Source organism: Carassius carassius, chromosome 48 (genome assembly GCF_963082965.1).
Source record: "Carassius carassius chromosome 48, fCarCar2.1, whole genome shotgun sequence".
NCBI lineage: Eukaryota > Metazoa > Chordata > Actinopteri > Cypriniformes > Cyprinidae > Carassius > Carassius carassius.
In genome coordinates, this window is record NC_081802.1 from 3,073,746 (window position 1) to 3,092,520 (window position 18,775).

Consider the following 18,775-nt stretch of genomic DNA (forward strand, 5'->3'; position numbering starts at 1 on the left):
ATAAAGAGAAAGCTGGCAAATTAAGAACAAGGACATCATCGCTCTCCAATGCAGACTCTTACCCTGGTTTTGGGTACGAGTCTAAAATCTACTGACAGCTTTAGTAAAGAAAAACAGATGAACAAAATAGAAAACATATTCTATACATATTCTGTGTATCTGCACCCGGCCATCACCATGATGCACCAGGAATCTTGATTCATCAGACCAAGCCACTTTCTTCAATCATCCACAATCTAATCTCAATGATCTCAGGTCCATTTCATGTGTTGTTGGTGATGACGTGCAGTTAGTAAGAATTGGACCCTAATCTAAAGGGTGACCGATAATTTTTCTATTGTTTAAAGGGGACATAAAACACACTGTTTCACCCAATTGCATGTTAAACAAGTCAAAAAACACAGTACATAAAATACAGTGATGCAGCTGGTCAGGATGCTCTCCATGGTGTCTCTGTAGAAGGTACACGTGATTGAGGCCGGGGCTCTGGCTCTTCTTAGTTTGCAGAGGAAGTGGAGACACTGCTGTGATTTCTTGGCCAGTGCTGCGGTGTGGTCAGTCCAGGAGAGATCCTCTGTGATGTGCACACCCAGGAACTTGGTGCTGTTGCCTCTCTCCACAGTTGCACCGTTGACAGAGACTGTAACATCCTATATTAGTTTCTGTGAGGATATATGCATTCCTACCAGGACTTATTTAACATTCAACAATGATAAGCCATGGTTTAAAGTAAAACTCAAGACATCTTCATTAGGCCAAAGAGGATGCCTACGTACAGAAATGGGGACAGGGTCTTGTACAATCAGGCCAGGAACACACTGAACAAAGAGATTAGAGCGGCTAAAAAGACCTACGCTAAAAAGTTGGAAGACCAGTTTACTTCCAACGACTCAACTTCAGTTTAGAGAGGACTGAGAGCCATCACTAACTACAAGACACCATCCCCTTGCACTGAGGCTAATCAACGACTTGCTAAAGACCTGAATGAGTTTTATAGTAGATTTGAAACCCCCAACACCCATTCTGACCATCTCCCTACACATCCGTTAACACCTCCTGCAGTCCTCCTCTCCACACCTCCTGCTCTTCAAATCTGTGAAGATGATGTGCGCCAGGTCTTCAAGAAGAACAAAAGAAGAAAAGCTCCAGTCCCAGATGGCATTACACCAGCCTGTCTGAAAATCTGTGCTGACCAGCTGGCCCCCATCTTTTCACAGATCTTCAACAGATGCCTGGAGTTGTGTGAAGTGCCTTCCTGCTTCAAACAGTCCATCATAATCCCCATTCCAAAGAATCCCAAGATAACAGGACTTAACAACTACAGACCTGTGGCTCTAACGTCTGTCGTCATGAAGTCGTAAGTGTAACTGGATGGTAGTCATTGAAGCAGGATGGAGATGCTTCTTCAGGACTGGAATGATGCTGGTAGCTTTGAAACACATGGGGACAACAGCCTGACTAAACGAGATGGTGAAAATGTCTGTGAAGAACACTGTTGGGCAAGTTACTTTGAAAATGTAATCAATACTAATTACTGATTACTCCTTTTGAAAGTAATCACATTACTGTTATGATTACTTTATTTCAAAAGTAATTAGTAATTAGTTACATTTAGTTTTTTCTCCATGAAAATTATGAAAATCCCAGCATGGGCTACACGCTCCTAATAAATGTTTGTTATTACAGCATCAAAATTCACAGAACAGTTATTTTTAAATAAAGCAAGTGGCTGCTGCGTGCATGGTTTGGATGGCAGAATGCCAGCAAATAGCGCTGCTTCTTTTATAATCTCTAAAAGACATCCATCAAAATAAATCAAATTACAGTGACACGTGCATTGATCCTGCTGAGGGATCTCCTCACGCTGTCTAGGGTCAGTGTCATCAACAGGTCGCTGGGAGAAGGTGGACTCTTCTGTGCCGTGGTGCTGTTTTGTGCTTCAAAGTGAGCAAAGAAGGCGTTCAGCTCATTCAGCAGGGAGATGGTGCTGTCACAGGTCCGTGGTGGGGGCTTGTAGTCCGTAATGCTCTGTATCCCGTCATAGACTCAGAGTGTCTCTGCTGTCACTGAATTGATGGGCTATCCTCCTAGAGTACTGTCTCTTAGCCTCTCTGATGCAGCGGGACAGGGTGGCCCTAGCTGTCCTTGTGTCCAGCTTTGAAAGCAGCGTTCCGAGCCTTCAAGAGTCTGTAGACCTCCCCTGTGATCCATGGCTTCTGATTGGCCTGGACAGTGATTGTCTTTGTGACTGTTACATCAACAATACAATAATTGATGTAGGCAGTGACAATCTCTGAGTACTCTTGGAGGTCTGTGGTGTTATTGTATGTGGCAGCCTGTTTAAACATATTTCAGTCAGTGGTGTCTTGAAAAGCCTCTGATGATCCTTCCGGCCACACTTGTATCTGTTTGTGAACTGGTTTGGTGACGCATTCTGGATGGCTGTTGCTAAGCCATGTTTCCATGAATACAAAATACACAACATTCTCTTACAGTCCTGTTTATCGTAGTAATCGGATGTAATCCAGTTTATTGTCCAAAGAGCGTACGTTAGCCTGTATGATGGTGGGGATAGCTGGCTTGTGTGGGCTAGCCGTTAGCCTAGCCCGGATACCACCGCACTTACCCCTCTTCTGCTTCCTCTCATGCTGCTTGTGGTGCCTCTGCTGTGGGTGAGATGCAGCAGTGGGGGTCAGTGATGGTAAAGGCCTCCAGAGCAGATCGATTTCCAGCAGCTCTTCATCGTGTGCACCAACATTGAACCCAATTCACATAATGAACAATTGACACAATATTCTTTTACTCTTAGTCATTGGAAACAGTCAGATAACAACACTCTCAGAAGAAAAGCTGTCAGGGAAACGGGAATATGAACTCTTAACCTTACTATAAAAATGTAAATATTTTTTTCCACTTAAAACCAGTAAAAATCTTCCTAAGTGCTAGATGAACTTTAAGATTAGAAGCAAATGTAGGGTGTGAAGTGGGAGGGTCAGATCTTGTCTTGGGGGGATTCACACTCAACACTTTACCAGTCTGCCGTTAGATCACACACTGAACCACTGAAGAACATGTTTCACAAGTTTGTCTTGTTCTGTTTGTGCTGCTGGGGTCTGACTGGTAAGTTTATGATATAATATTTATGGCTTTTTTTTTCAGGGTAATAAAGCTGCCGCTACTGATGAAAAAATTATATTATTTTAATCTCCTGTTATGAAGCAAAAGAATTATGAATATTGTATAAAAACAACACAAGGTCTACTAGCTTTGAATTCATGTCTCTGTTGGGATTAGGAAATGTACATTAAATCCAGATCTGGAAAAGATCATGAAAATAATGGAAATCCCTTCAGTGAATGTAGATCTTCAGAAAGTGTGAACTTTCTGTTGAGCTGCTTTCAAATATCCGGCCATTTTTGTCCTTTTAAAAAGACATTTCTAATAAATATATTTATTTAAAAATACTTCTGCAGTGATCATAAACATCTACATTAATATTATAGAAATATACAAGTCAAGGAATCTTAAAGTCCATAGATTAAAATCCAGGGATCTAATGATCTAAATATATATATTTTTATTTTAAAAGTGTATTTAAAATATCCAGCAGAATTAAAACTGTACTTTCAATCGGCAATAATTATCATGTATATATTGTCAATATATTATGAAACTTTAAACATGATTGTCCTCCACGCTTTAAAACTAATTAAAGACTAGTGATGTGTTTGTTACACCAATCAGGATTCATCTTAAATCTAAATTAAACCAAGGTTTATCTAATACCTCTGTTGCACCAAACTTTAACTTAACTTTAACCCTTTTAGAGAAGAATTTGTTACAGTCTTTCTATTATTAACAGGTAAGAGTTTACAACAGTTGTTTATAAAGAACTCTGATATTTTACATTATGTTTTTTGTTTCTGCTGAGGCTTTAATTTATGTTTAATCTGTTTGTTGATCAGGTGTGTTTGGTGATTCAGTGTCAGTGACGGAGGGAGATTCTGTTACTTTACACACTGATCTTACTGAAATACCTGAAGAAGACGACATACTTTGGAAATTTGGAGATGAAAAGTCTCTCATAGCTAAAATGAAGAAAAAGAAGCAAATCTTCCTCACATTCAATGTTCCTGACGGGAGATTCAGAGACAGACTGAAGCTGGACGATCAAACTGGATCTCTGACCATCACAAACATCACAACTGAACACACTGGAGATTATTTACTACATATTAGTGGAGTGAATATAAAATCAAAAACATTCAATGTTTCTGTCTATGGTGAGTAGAGATGTCATTTGTTAAAACATTCACATGTTCTATTTACACTGTCAAATATTTATTCATTTTATACTTTGAGATGACCGACACATTCAGTGACCATTAACACACTTAACATTCACTTAACACAACATTTATTACTGATATTCACTACAAAATAAGCAGATTTTTGTGTTCATGTTTATTCTCTGATGTTTCTCAGCTCGTCTGTCTGTTCCTGTCATCAGCAGTAACTCTTCACAATGTTCTTCATCCTCCTCATCCTCAGAGCAGAATTGTTCATTGGTGTGTTCAGTGGTGAATGTGAGTCATGTGACTCTCTCCTGGTACAAAGGAAACAGTTTATTGTCCAGCATCAGTGTGTCTGATCTCAGCATCAGTCTCTCTCTACCTCTGGAGGTGGAATATCAGGATAAAAACAGCTACAGCTGTGTGCTCAACAATCCCATCAGCAACCAGACTCAACATCTGGACATCACTCAGCTCTGTCACACATGTTCAGGTTCTTCCACAAGTTATTCATTGAGCTGATCTCTGTCTTCTGTTGTAGATCAGACTGATTCAATCACTTACATTAATGACTGTCTGTCTTTTACTCTTCTTCAGTTCCTCCAGACTCTGTGTTTCTGATCGTGTTGATCTCTGCTGGATCTCTGTTGATTGTCACAGCAGTCGTGATCTTCTGCATCTACAGGAAACACAGAAAAACTGATCAAGAAGGCAAGTGTTACCTTCTCCATTTAAAACAAGTAAATTAATAAATAATTGTGAAAAAATAAAAAAAATGTAAATATTTGATCCAATTGAAATCCAATTGATTCCATTTTATAATTTCATTGAAATTATTATCATAATTTATATTATAATAAAATTATAATTTATAATATAATATATTATAATAAAATGTATGTTTGTTTATGATGCCACTAAGTATTCTTTTTTACTAATCTCACTCGCAAAAAAAGAAAAAGAAAAAAAAGAACAAGATGTGTAAAGATGTGTCAGGTGCTCTAAAATGTATATGAATGTTACTTTATGTTTGTTGAACTTAAATGCTGATTAAATACAAATAATGTGATGTTAAACAGACATTTGGGTTTGATTTATGTATAAAGCAGATCTAATTAAGATGAAGTTTTGTGGTTTTAATGTCTCTATTATTGTTAAAACAGCTGAGACTTGTGAAGAAGACATTACTTATGCCGAGACGAAATTCTACAAAAGAAACACACAGAAATTGGTAAGACAATTTACTGATGATTTGTATGATTGTTAACACTTCACAGTAAAGTGTCGCATTAACATTACTTAATATATTAACTAACATGAACAAACAACACACAATACATTTATTCACAGTATTTATTTATCTATTTATTAATCTATCGATTTAAATAATGCATTAGTAAATGTTGAATTAATATTAGCTTAATATTAGGTAAATAAATGCTGTTAAACTTAAGTAATTAACTACTAAAGTAGTTAACTAATGTAAACTAATGAAACCTTATTGTAAAATGTTACCGTATAATTTTAGCAGAGTCTGATGTATGTGATTGTGTACTTTTGATTTTGTCTGTATAATATTTGTCCATTTCCACCACATAAAATATCATATACAAAGTTTAAATAGTAAGATTTCAAATTATAACGTTAAATGTTGAATTATGACATACTAATTTTGACTTGTTTATCATAATCTGACTTAAGTATGTCATAATTTTTTTATTCTCATACTAAATAAATTGATCAAAAAGGCAAGCTTTACTGGTATCACACCGGACTGGGTTGAGCAGGTTACAAAGGTGAGGATGCTGAGAAAAATAAATGGTATTATGAACAATGACTAATGTATTACATTACATTTTATGTTGTTTTAATTATGTAAGATTCCCTTTTAGGTGTTTAGTTAGGTATGTCTGTGTGCAAGGATTGAAGTGTGGTTGCTGCTGTAAAAATATAATTTCCTGTGAAGCATTATTAATGTATTTAATGATAATAATGATAATAATAATAATTATTTTTACTTTTTTGTTTTGTGGATTATGATTTACCAGAGTTTATTTGGTGGTTAGGCCTGTCACGATAACTACTTTTTTTTCCCCCAAAAATAATTGCCATATTATTGTCATTTTAAGACCATTTTATGCCACTGAATATATAATGATAATATAATGGCATAATAAGGAAAAAAATAGCACAAGTGGAATGCAAAAATGCATTCTCTTCCTTGTGTAACCTACTTAATGCTAGCTGTGAGAGAGCACCATTTTGATTATTACATTTATGTCTGTAACAGAACAGTGAATTGAGGTTTTGGGTCTATTTGGTCTTCCATACTAGAGTCCGGAGTTGTAAGGAAAACACTTCAAATGATGCCTTCTTTTCACCTCTATGTCCATTTTCAACATAAATAATGCAATAACTTGACATACTGATTATTCTGACAGGCCTAATGATCCTTCATAGCATAAAGATCTATCACATAAATCTCACACACAACTGCACCATGTGTTTATTAAAGTCTTTTGTTACTAAAAAAAAAAAAAAAAAAAAAAAACATTACTTATGCATTTTTTTACAGAAAGTTGAAGAGGAGGATCATGTGGAATATGCACCAATCACAGTCAGAAGATGATCAAACTATAATTTTTTTAGTACAAAACCATTATAGTCAGATCAGCCTCCTGCAACGACCTCAGACTTTGAGTTGATGGTAGCAGAATTTGCAAAACTTAGATGCAAACTAGTCGATAAAAGGTGACAAAGTAAACTCTGCTGTGGTCTCATGTAATTATATCTGTACAGAAATGTGGTTCGATCTGTTTGGTAGAAAACAACAGGTTTTGCAAGAGAAAGTGTTTACTGCTGGATGCTTGCATTTGATGTCAGTTTGTTTGTGTGTGTCTGAGGTGTCAATAGTGTCTGTTTGAGTGTAAGTCTGTGTGTCTGAGGTGTCAACAGTGTGTCGGTGCAAGTGTGTCTGAGGTGTAGTCTGTTTGATCAGCATCTCGTTGCAAGAATTTTTTATTTCTGCTCACATGAAACCGTTGATACAGGGAAGCCACTTTCCTACAAAATACTAAACTCATTAGTGCTGATGTTTAACAAAAATGTATTTAATCAAACATTGACATTATTATGAAAATGTAAAATATTATATGCTTTGTGTGCATAATGATCTCATTGTCATGGTCTGCTGTGCAATATTCAAACTAGTTCTTTTAATAATCCACAAAAGAGAATAAGCACAACCAAACACAAATCCAAATTAATAAACATTGATAGTGGACAAATAAACAATACAGGTGTGGAGCTAATTAATCAACAACCATGGAAACTGGATAACGCTGGATAACAGAGACACAGAAAATGAAACAAAACCGATCATACATGTGAGAGGTTGCCCCCTCCCGGACAAACAGTCCGACAGTGGAGGGAGGATGGGGGTTCAGGAGGTGGGCGTGAGGCAGGTGAGGTGAGGGCAATCGGAAAGGGTCATAGTTCATTGGGCCAGAGCGGAGTAAATGGAAGGAGGAGCCAGGTGGAAATCCAAAGGCCAGCCAGGATAGTGACCAACGGTGGAGTAGATGGCAGGAGGAGCCAGGTGGAGATCCAAAGGCCAGCCAGGATAGTGACCAACAGTGGAGTAGACGGCATGAGGAGCCAGGTGGAGATCCAAAGGCCAGCCAGGATAGTGACCAACAGTGGAGTAGACGGCATGAGGAGCCAGGTGGAGATCCAAAGGCCAGCCAGGATAGTGACCAACGGTGGAGTCGATGGAAGGAGGAGCCAGGTGGAGATCCAGAGGACAGCAAGGATAGCTACCAAGGGTGGAGTAGACGGCAGGAGGAGCCAGGTGGAGATCCAGAGGACAGCCAGGATAGCTACCAACGGTGGAGTAGACGGCAGGAGGAGCCAGATGGAGATCCAAAGGCCAGCCAGGATAGTGACCAACGGTGGAGTCGATGGAAGGAGGAGCCAGGTGGAGATCCAGAGGACAGCCAGGATAGCTACCAAGGGTGGAGTAGACGGCAGGAGGAGCCAGATGGAGATCCAAAGGCCAGCCAGGATAGTGACCAACGGTGGAGTCGATGGCAGGAGGAGCCAGGTGGAGATCCAGAGGACAGCCAGGATAGTGACCAACGGTGGAGTAGATGGCAGGAGGAGCCAGGTGGCGATCCAAAGGCCAGCCAGGATAGTGACCAACGGTGGAGTCGATGGCAGGAGGAGCCAGGTGGAGATCCAGAGGACAGCCAGGATAGTGACCAACGGTGGAGTCGACGGCAGGAGGAGCCAGGTGGAGATCCAAAGGCCAGCCAGGATAGTGACCAACGGTGGAGTCGATGGCAGGAGGAGCCAGGTGGAGATCCAGAGGACAGCCAGGATAGTGACCAACGGTGGAGTAGATGGCAGGAGGAGCCAGGTGGCGATCCAAAGGCCAGCCAGGATAGTGACCAACGGTGGAGTCGATGGCAGGAGGAGCCAGGTGGAGATCCAGAGGACAGCCAGGATAGTGACCAACGGTGGAGTCGACGGCAGGAGGAGCCAGGTGGAGATCCAAAGGCCAGCCAGGATAGTGACCAACGGTGGAGTCGATGGCAGGAGGAGCCAGGTGGAGATCCAAAGGCCAGCCAGGATAGTGACCAACGGTGGAGTCGATGGCAGGAGGAGCCAGGTGGAGATCCAGAGGACAGCCAGGATAGTGACCAACGGTGGAGTCGACGGCAGGAGGAGCCAGGTGGAGATCCAAAAGCCAGCCAGGATAGCGACCCACGCTGGAGTCGATGGTGGAAGGAGCCATGGGGGAGATATGGCCAACAACACCAGAGGGCTGACTGACGGATATGACGCTGGTGGAGTAGGAGCCCAGGATGGAGCAGAGCAGCTGACAACAAGGATCTGGAGGGCCAAGGCGAAGCAGAAGGCTTATGTGACTGAGGCGATGGTGGGCCTTTGGAAGACCGTGATGGAACCGGAGCGACTGAGGTGGAGGCAGAGCCGGAGGGAAGGAGGAGCCTGACAGAGCCAGAGGGATGGATTGATGAAGCGAAGCCAGAGGAGTGGAGTCTCGAGGCGGTGGATGGTCGACGACTCACCAAGACGGAGCTGGAGTGACGAGGGAGCCTGGTGGAGCTGGTGGGATGACTGGCCATGGTGGAGACGAGGAAGCTAGGAGCCAAGGCAGAGCTGATGGTATTTTATACGGAAATACAGTCCATTTCTCTCCAGCACCCACTCCACAAAAAGTGGTGAAATTCTATTTGGGACCATCCAATGGGAGGCGTGCCTTACACCGCTTGTTCAGGCTGGTGATGTAGAAACAGAGTGAGCGGTCCAGGAAGTGAGTAAGGCACGCCAGATCGATAAAGTCCCTGGTGTGGTCTTCCTGCGTACAGTCCTGCTGCTCCAGGCAAAGCAGCTGGACTGCGGGCAGGTCCATTCCGGGAGAGAGGAAAAACAAAACAAAAAAGAAAGAAAAATGCAGCTACTCTTACTCACTTTGTAGGTCCGCTATTCTGTCACAGTCTGGTGTGCAAAACATATAGCATGATGATGGAGTATAATCAAAAGAGTTCTTTTAATAATCCACAGGAGAGAATAAGCACAAATCCAAACTAATAAACATTGATAGCGGACAAACGAACAATGAAGAACACAGGCTTTTAAATACTAAAAAAAGGTGTGTAACTAAGTATTCAAAAACCATGGAAACTAACTAGGCAAGATAACAGAGATGCAGAAAACGAAACCAATCATACATTTGAAACTCATACGTTGACTCATACAGTGATCCTGTGGTTAAGCAGTTCTACACTCCAAGAAAAAAGGTACAAAGGTTGTCTTGTGCTGTTCATTTTCAAAAGGTGCACCTTTGTGTCTTATTTACCTTTGAAGGGTGCATATTAGTACATAAATGACTGAAAAGGCACCGCATCTAGTCTAGTTTCAGTACTTTCAATGAATTCTAAGCAGAAATATTCTTGATCCCTGTTTTGTCTTGGAAAGGTTATACCCTGTTTTTTATTTTTTGGGTTTATTTGTGTGTGTGTGTGTGTGTGTGTGTGTGTGTGTGTGTGTGTGTGTGTGTGTGTGTGTGTGTGTTTCTGCCAGTGTCTGGGTCATTTTATGAATTAATGCAATAAATTATTTAAAATGTTTGTTTGATTGTGGTTAATAATCTACTTTATTTTCTATAGCTTTGATATCTTTTTCAATAGCACAACAGTGCGTCTGTCCATATAAAACAATGAAAGTGTGAGATGAAGATGATGATCAGACAGAAAATCTCACCTTAAGTTTCCACTGATAATGGTAAAGTTCAGACACAAGTGTTGATGATATCCGCTCCTGCTCCGGCTCTGTGACTCTGTCACCTGAGGATCAGACATGAGTGATGGGATGATATCAGACAAATGACACAAACCACATTCTGCTCTAGCTGTCTTGGGCTTGATGTTCAGTGTTTTGTCTGAGGGCCTTTTCACCAGATTCATGGTCCAGCTGGTGGAAATTGTAAGCCTGGTCACTTTAAATATCACCAAACCTCTCCTCAGCAACAGAAATCATTCGTGTCTGGATCACACGAATGAAACTTTGCGGTAAAGTTGATGCACTCACGAATTCACCTGCGTTCGTTACTAGCAGTGACCTATGCTGCAGAGTTTATGACGTCACGCGAATATGGGCGGTGGTAAAAAAAAAAACACTCCTCCAGTCAAATAAAGAGCATCAAATGTGTCGACAATTTTACGCTACATAATAATAAAACATTATTACACGTGTGCAGCGACACTAGGCTCTCTGTTGTTTCTAACACACCCGCAACACAAATACTAGCACTAGAATCTCCCGATTCATCTGCTAGATTTATTAATATTTATTTATTTTATTATTTGTGTGTGTGTGCGAGTGCCGGTCTGCAGTCATGTTGTTTCGTTTGACATACATGCTATCCTGCATCAACTGTATGTCTCTCCATGTAAAGCTAAAAACCCTACATATATAGAAAATCACAGAAAGCAGATAAACACACACACACACACACACACACACACACACACAGAGAGAGAGAGAGAGAGAGAGAGAGAGAGAGAGAGAGAGAGAGAGAGAGAGAGAGAGAGAGAGAGAGAGAGAGAGAGAGAGAGAGAGAGAGAGAGAGAGAATCGAAAGTAAAACAGCGCTTGATTAGAGGACGAGAGTGGTTTCCTCTACAAGAGTTTGTTGACGGTCAGAAACAACGAGCTGACGCATTACCGCCATCAACTGGTGAGGAGTCTCTAAAAAATACTTAAATTAGTTTCTATAAGATATTGAAACAATAAATTATAACACCTATCTTTTGACTCAATTCACAGATTTTTTTTAAAATCACAGTGTATTTTCAGCTTTCCTAAATTTAGGATCAAATGTCTTCTTTATTGTGCCCTTGTTATAAATAGCCTGATTTTTCATTAATACATAAAGTGTGAACACTATATTAGAGCGCCATCTAGTTACATAACTAGGAATCAAACATTCAAACAATTCAGTTATTAATTTAATCAGTTGTTTTTAATTAGATTAGATTTTATTGTCATTGCACATGTAAGGTACAAGGCAACGAAATGCAGTTAGCATCTAACTAGAAGTGCAATAAGCAGGATATAAAGTGTCTACAATATGTTACAAATGTACAATAAATATACAGATAAAGCAGTACTATGGACATTTACATTTTTTTAAATACTATCAGCATGATATACAGATAGGTGTACTATGAACATATTATAAAGATGGATTATGTAATAAGAGTATGTACACTATAAGCAGAAACTATTAACATTTAAAGACTATAGTCTTAAAAGTTAGTCAGTTAGTAAAAGTTAAGGTCTTTGAAATTGGTCAAATATTTTAAATTGATTAAATAAAAACTTAAATTAGCCTAAACTGAATCTAAAAGATAAGATTGATTACTCTTGGCTAACTCTGTCATAACATAGAGGCTAAGTTTATGCATGTGGCTCCAGATTCACAGCGTATTGATGACAGTTAACTGTGTTTGAGCACCGAGTATAACTCAAAGTGCCAGTAATACTAGAATCAGCTGCAGAAGCAGTGCTCATGAACGATTATACAGTCAGAAGAGATGCACTAACTACACATAATGATGTTTTATTAAATAAGGTTTGTCTCCCCGCCTCCAGTAGATTAAAGAGTCTTAAACGCTGTAAATAATCACAGGCCACACAGGAAGAACCTCTTCACCTACAAACTAAACCCTCGTGCTCTGAATGTCCAGAGCCACTCACATCTGTTTGTCCACCCAACGGATCAAACCACGCTTAGAAAACTAACCATGACTGGTTTCAGTTCAACTCAGAAGATACACCTCAGTAAAGATCATAACACTGTTTGAAATCTCTACTCTGGGTTTACATTCAATAACATTTAGAATAAATATATCATTTTAAAATCACTATGTTCAATCTCACCATCAAATGTAGTTCATTAACAGTTCACACAATATTCTTTTACTCTTAGTCATTTGAAACAGTCAGATAACCACACTCTCAGAAGAAAAGCTGTCAGGGAGGCGGGAATATGAACCCTTAACTTTTTTTATTATTTATTATTTTTTTGTTTTCAATTAAAACCAGTAAAAATCTTCCTAAGTGCTAGATGAACTTTAAGATTAGAAGCAAATGTAGGGTGTGAAGTGGGAGGGTCAGATCTTGTCTTGGGGGGATTCACACTCAACACTTTACCAGTCTGCTGTTAGATCACACACTGAACCACTGAAGAACATGTTTCACAAGTTTGTCTTGTTCTGTTTGTGCTGCTGGGGTCTGACTGGTAAGTTTATGATATTATATTTATGGCTTTTTTCTTTTTGAGGGTAATAAAGCTGCTGCTACTGATAATTTTTTTATTGTTTTATTATTTGATTTTTTTTATCTCCTGTTATGAAGCAAAAGAATTATGAATATTGTATAAAACAACACAAGATCTACTATCTTTGAATTCATGTCTCTGTTGGGATTAGGATTAGGAAGTTTACATTAAATCCAGATCTGGAAAAGGTCATGAAAATAATGGAAATCCCTTCAGTGAATGTAGATCTTCAGAAAGTGTGAACTTCTGTTTAGCTGCTTTCAAATATCCGGCCATTTTTGTCCTTTTAAAAAGGTTTCTAATAAATATATTTATTTAAAAATACTTCTGCTGTGATCATAAACATCTACATTAATATCATGGAAATATACAAGTCAAAATGTGCAGGAACCTTAAAGTCCAGGGATCTAATGATCTAAATGTATTATTTATTTTTAAATATATATTTAAAATATCCAGCACAATTGTTTGTGTTACACCAATCAGGATTAATCTTAAATTTAGATTAAATCCAGGTTTATAATAATTCTGTTGCACCAAACTTTGAAATTAACTTTAACTCTTTTACTTTGATGTAAACTCTATATTCACTTATTATGTCTTTATCTGCCAAGTGTGCGCAAAAACACAAGGAGCTCTTGGTAAATACAGACTGAACAAACATAAAGACATACTGTATATGACATGAGAGCAGAAAGAACATTTAAATAATAATAATAATAATATTAATGTGGTATACATCTAGAGAAGAATCCTGAACAGATTTGTGAATTATGTAAATTATATAAATATGAGTTCAACTCATTAAATAGCGCAGCTGCAGTGTTTCCTCTGTCTGCTTGACTCTAACAGTCTCTCTATTATTAACAGTTAACGGTTTACAACAGCTGTTTATTAAGACCGCTGATATTTAACATTGTGTTTGTTTCTGCTGAGACTTTAATCAGTTTAATCTCTGTTTGTTGATCAGGTGTGTTTGGTGATTCAGTGTCAGTGACGGAGGGAGATTCTGTTACTCTACACACTGATCTTACTGAAATACGTGAAGAAGACAACATACTGTGGAAATTTGGAGATGAAAAGTCTCTCATAGCTAAAATGAAGAAAAAGAAGCAAATCTTCCTCACATTCAATGTTCCTGACTGGAGATTCAGAGACAGACTGAAGCTGGACGATCAAACTGGATCTCTGACCATCACAGACATCTCAACTGAACACACTGGAGATTATTCACTACATATTAGTGGAGTGAATATAAAATCAAAAACATTCAATGTTTCTGTCTATGGTGAGTAGAGAAGTAATTTGTTAAAACATTCACGTATTCTATTTACACTGTCAAACAGTTATTCATTTAAAATTTTAAGATGACAAACCCATTCAGTGACACATTTCACCTTAATACATTAAACACACAAAATTCATTTCACAGTTTAATTCCAATTCACAACATTGAAAATAGACTGATTGTTGTGTTCATGTTTATTCTCTGATGTTTTCAGCTCGTCTGTCTGTTCCTGTCATCAGCAGTAACTCTTCACAATGTTCTTCATCCTCCTCATCCTCAGAGCAGAATTGTTCACTGGTGTGTTCAGTGGTGAATGTGGGTCATGTGACTCTCTCCTGGTACAAAGGAAACAGTTTATTGTCCAGCATCAGTGTGTCTGATCTCAGCATCAGTCTCTCTCTACCTCTGGAGGTGGAATATCAGGATAAAAACAGCTACAGCTGTGTGCTCAACAATCCCATCAGCAACCAGACTCAACATCTGGACATCACTCAGCTCTGTCACACATGTTCAGGTTCTTCCACAAGTTATTCATTGAGCTGATCTCTGTCTTCTGTTGTAGATCAGACTGATTCAGTCACTTACATTAATGTCTGTCTTTTACTCTTCTTCTGTTCCTCCAGACTCTGTGTTTCTGATCGTGTTGATCTCTGCTGGATCTCTGTTGATTGTTGCTGCAGTCCTGATCTTCTGCATCTGCAGGAAACACAGAAAAACTGATCAAGAAGGCAAGTGTTATCTTTTCCATTTAAACAATTAAATATTACAATGATCTATCACAGTAATCTTACACACAACCGCACCATCAGATGTTTATAAAGATAACAAAGATGTGACTGGTGCTCTAAAATTTATATGAATTATAAATGTTGTTGTAATTATTGAACTTAAATGCTGATTAAATATAAAGAATATGATGTTAAACAGACAACTGGGTTTGATTTGTGTAAATTAATGAGTGACTGAAGTGTCTTTCTCATTGGATTGATAAACACTTTTGAACTATTTGTGTGTGGAATTAAATTAAATTAGTTAATGCCATGTTTAAAATCAGTGTTACTGATGGAGTTAAATCTGAAAGCCTGAAAAATAACACACAGACTGAAGAAGCAGATCTAATTAAGATGAAGCTTTGTGGTTTTAATGTCTCTATTATTGTTAAAACAGCTGAGACTTGTGAAGAAGACATTACTTACGCCGAGATGAAATTCTACAAAAGAAACACACAGAAAATGGTAAGACAATTTATTGATGATTTGTTGAGTCTGATCAGTGTTTTGTCTGTATAATACGCAAGTCCATTTTTACAAGATAAAAAAAAAAATCATGCTCACCTAAATCATAATTATGACAAAATTATACTAAATCAAAATGATTAAAAAGGCAAAATTATGACTTAAAAATCTGAAAATATCACATACAAAATTTAAATTACAAGATAGAACATTTCTAAGTATAATTTAAAATGCTTAAATTAAATTAAATGCTTAAATTTTGACTTGCATAAATCATAATCCGATTTAATTATGTCCTAATTTGGAATATGTAATCTTAATAAATAAATAAATAAACATAGAATAAATAATAATAAATATTATTATTATCATTATTACTTGTTTATTTTTTTGATTGTGATTTACCAGATATTTTTTCTTATTTGGCGGTAAAGGGCTTTCATATTATAGTGATCTATCACATTAATCTCACACACAACACACCATCAGATGGTTATAAAAGTTTTTGTTACTGTAAAAAAAAAAAAAAAAAACTACATTATTCGTTATTATTCTTCTTTTTATTATTATTATTATATTTTGTGTTATGCATTTTCTACAGAAAGTTGAAGAGGTGACTCTTGTGGAATATGCCCAAATCACAATCAGAAGATGATCAAACTTCAGTGTTTTTCTAATTTCAAGACCCAGATTGTGTGATAATTTTCTTAAAATGACCTCTGACCCTGAGTCTGGGATTGTGAGAATCACCACATAACATCAAGAAATCACAGAAGACAAAGTAGGAGCATCCTGAAAGAGTTTCATGGGAATTAACAGTAGATTCATTCATTGGTCTCCTAAAAACTTCAAAAGAATTTTCAGTTTTGAATTAGAATTGTAAAATTGTGTTAATCATGTGACCTATTGCAGCATTTTCACATTTCATGTCTGATGGAGAGCCTGCATGCTCGAAACATCACATACACAATGCAATAGTTTTAAACAATACATTTTTGATACCTTTTGAGCTTTGGTGTTGCTGACTTTACATTCAAATATTTTTCAACATTTTCATGTTTGCAAAACATAGATTCAAACTAGTTGTTAAAAGGTGACAAAGTGAACTCTGCTGTTGAAAATAACAGCTTGTGCATGAGAAAGTGTCTACTACTGGATGTTTCCACTTGATGTCAGTTTGTTAGCGTGTGTCTGAGGTGTCAATAGTGTGTGTGTGTGTGTGAGTGTGTATGAGTGTGTGTGTCTGAGATGTCAAGAGTGTGTCGGTGTGTGTGTATCTGAGGTGTCAATTGTGTCTGTGTGAGTGTGTATGAGTGTGTGTGTCTGAGGTGTCAAGAGTGTGTCGGTGTGTGTGTACCTGAGGTGTCAATTGTGTCTGTGTGAGTGTGTATGAGTGGATGTGTGCGTCTGAGGTGTTAGTCTGTTTGATCAGCATGTCGCTGCAAGGATTCTTACATTTCTGCTCATATGAAACCGTTGATACAGGGACAAAATACTAAACTCATTATTGCTGATGTTTGAAAAAAAATGTCTCAAATCAAACATTTTATGACATTTTATGCCTTGTGTGCATAATGTACTACACTACCCAGTACCGCCGATCCCTGTACGCAGAGTACGCAGTCTGCGTAGGGCATCAACTCTCAGAGGGAGCACGTTCCAGTTGCTCAAAAAAAACAAAAACATGTTCCATTGTCCCATCCGTGCTCACGACCGCTCGCACCTCATGTTCGCGGCTGAATGTTCATATTATGCCTGGGTAAAGGACATCAGCAATCCGGCGCAGAGAAAACAAAACTAAAGAAAGTAAAAAAAAAATAATAATAATAAAATAATAATAATAATAATAAAAAACAGGCATAAAGTTGGCTTGACGTTGGACGTTCGAGACTGAAATTTAGGGACCGTCTCTAAAGTTACATGCGATATTGTTATACACTTTTCTAACGTCAGTAGCATTTGAGGAGAATGACTTACAGTCATAAAAACAACTGTAATTGTTCATCTAGGTGTCAGCTACAATGCACAATTGAACTGAATGTTTGATATTTATTCAAATAAACTGTAAATCATATGTAAATTCTGCTACTTTTTCACATGGGCTCAAACGCAAATTTGAAGCTCAATAGCATTTGAGGAGAAAGACTTGCAAAAAACATGCATAAAACTTGCATAAAACAATTGTAATGTGTTCATTTAGGTGTCAGCTACAATGCACACCTTATACATTTTTAATAAATATTAAAATAAATTATAAATCATTTAGGTAAAAACTAGGCCCGTTTATCACTTTCAGGCACATTCCTGTAAAAGGTTCAGGTTCCCTTACGAAAATTAGCCATGGTTTTAACAATAACACCACAAATCATCGTTCTTGTAGCCATGGTAACTGCACAATAACCATGGTTTTGTTACTTCAAATAATAATTTACAAAGAAGTATTAATATACTGTAATATTTTGTTGTTGTTGTTGTTGCTATAAAATAATAAATAATAATAATTCAATTATAAAATTTATTCATTTACTTTTTTTATTTGATTAAAGTTCTATTTTCACCCCTATATTACAGGTAGGTGTTTTTTTTTTCCATCATCATTTATTTGAGAAAGCGGGGCACAACAATACAATCCTGCTTAGGGCACCCATTTGGCCAGCAGCGGCCCTGACACTACCAGAAATTAAGGGAAAAAGGTTGTCATGTGCTGTACATTTTCAAAAGGTGCACCTTTGTATATATATACACGGGGAAGTCGTGGCCTAATGGTTAGAGAGTTGGACTCGTAATCCAAAGGTTGTGAGTTCGAGTCTCGGGCCGGCAGGAATTGTAGGTGGGGGGAGTGCATGTACAGTTCTCTCTCCACCTTCAATACCACGACTTAGGTGCCCTTGAGCAAGGCATCGAACCCCCAACTGCTCCCCGGGCGCCGCAGCATAAATGGCTGCTCACTGCTCCGTGTGTGTGCTCACAGTGTGTGTGTGTGTGTTCACTGCTCTGTGTGTGTGCATTTCGGATGGGTTAAATGCAGAGCACAAATTCTGAGTATGGGTCACCATACTTGGCTGAATGTCACTTCACTCACTATTTACCCCTTA

The 18,775-nt window shown here is 38.1% G+C and overlaps 1 long non-coding RNA gene across 2 annotated transcripts in view; it reads right to left on the reverse strand.

Moving 5' to 3' along the window:
- Positions 1–4,319: 4,319 nt before the first annotated feature.
- The window catches only part of LOC132131672 (uncharacterized), a 15,797-nt gene continuing 1,341 nt past the window's right edge, over positions 4,320–18,775 (reverse strand). Inside the window, exons 2-5 of one of the 2 annotated variants that reach the window (XR_009428916.1) lie at positions 10,772–10,878; positions 10,578–10,660; positions 4,857–4,971; positions 4,320–4,606 (exon numbers count right to left, since the gene is read on the reverse strand). This is a non-coding gene — a long non-coding RNA (uncharacterized LOC132131672). Of the gene's footprint in view, positions 4,972–10,577; positions 10,661–10,771; positions 10,879–18,775 lie in introns of both variants that reach the window. The other variant, XR_009428915.1, reaches the window with a different exon arrangement.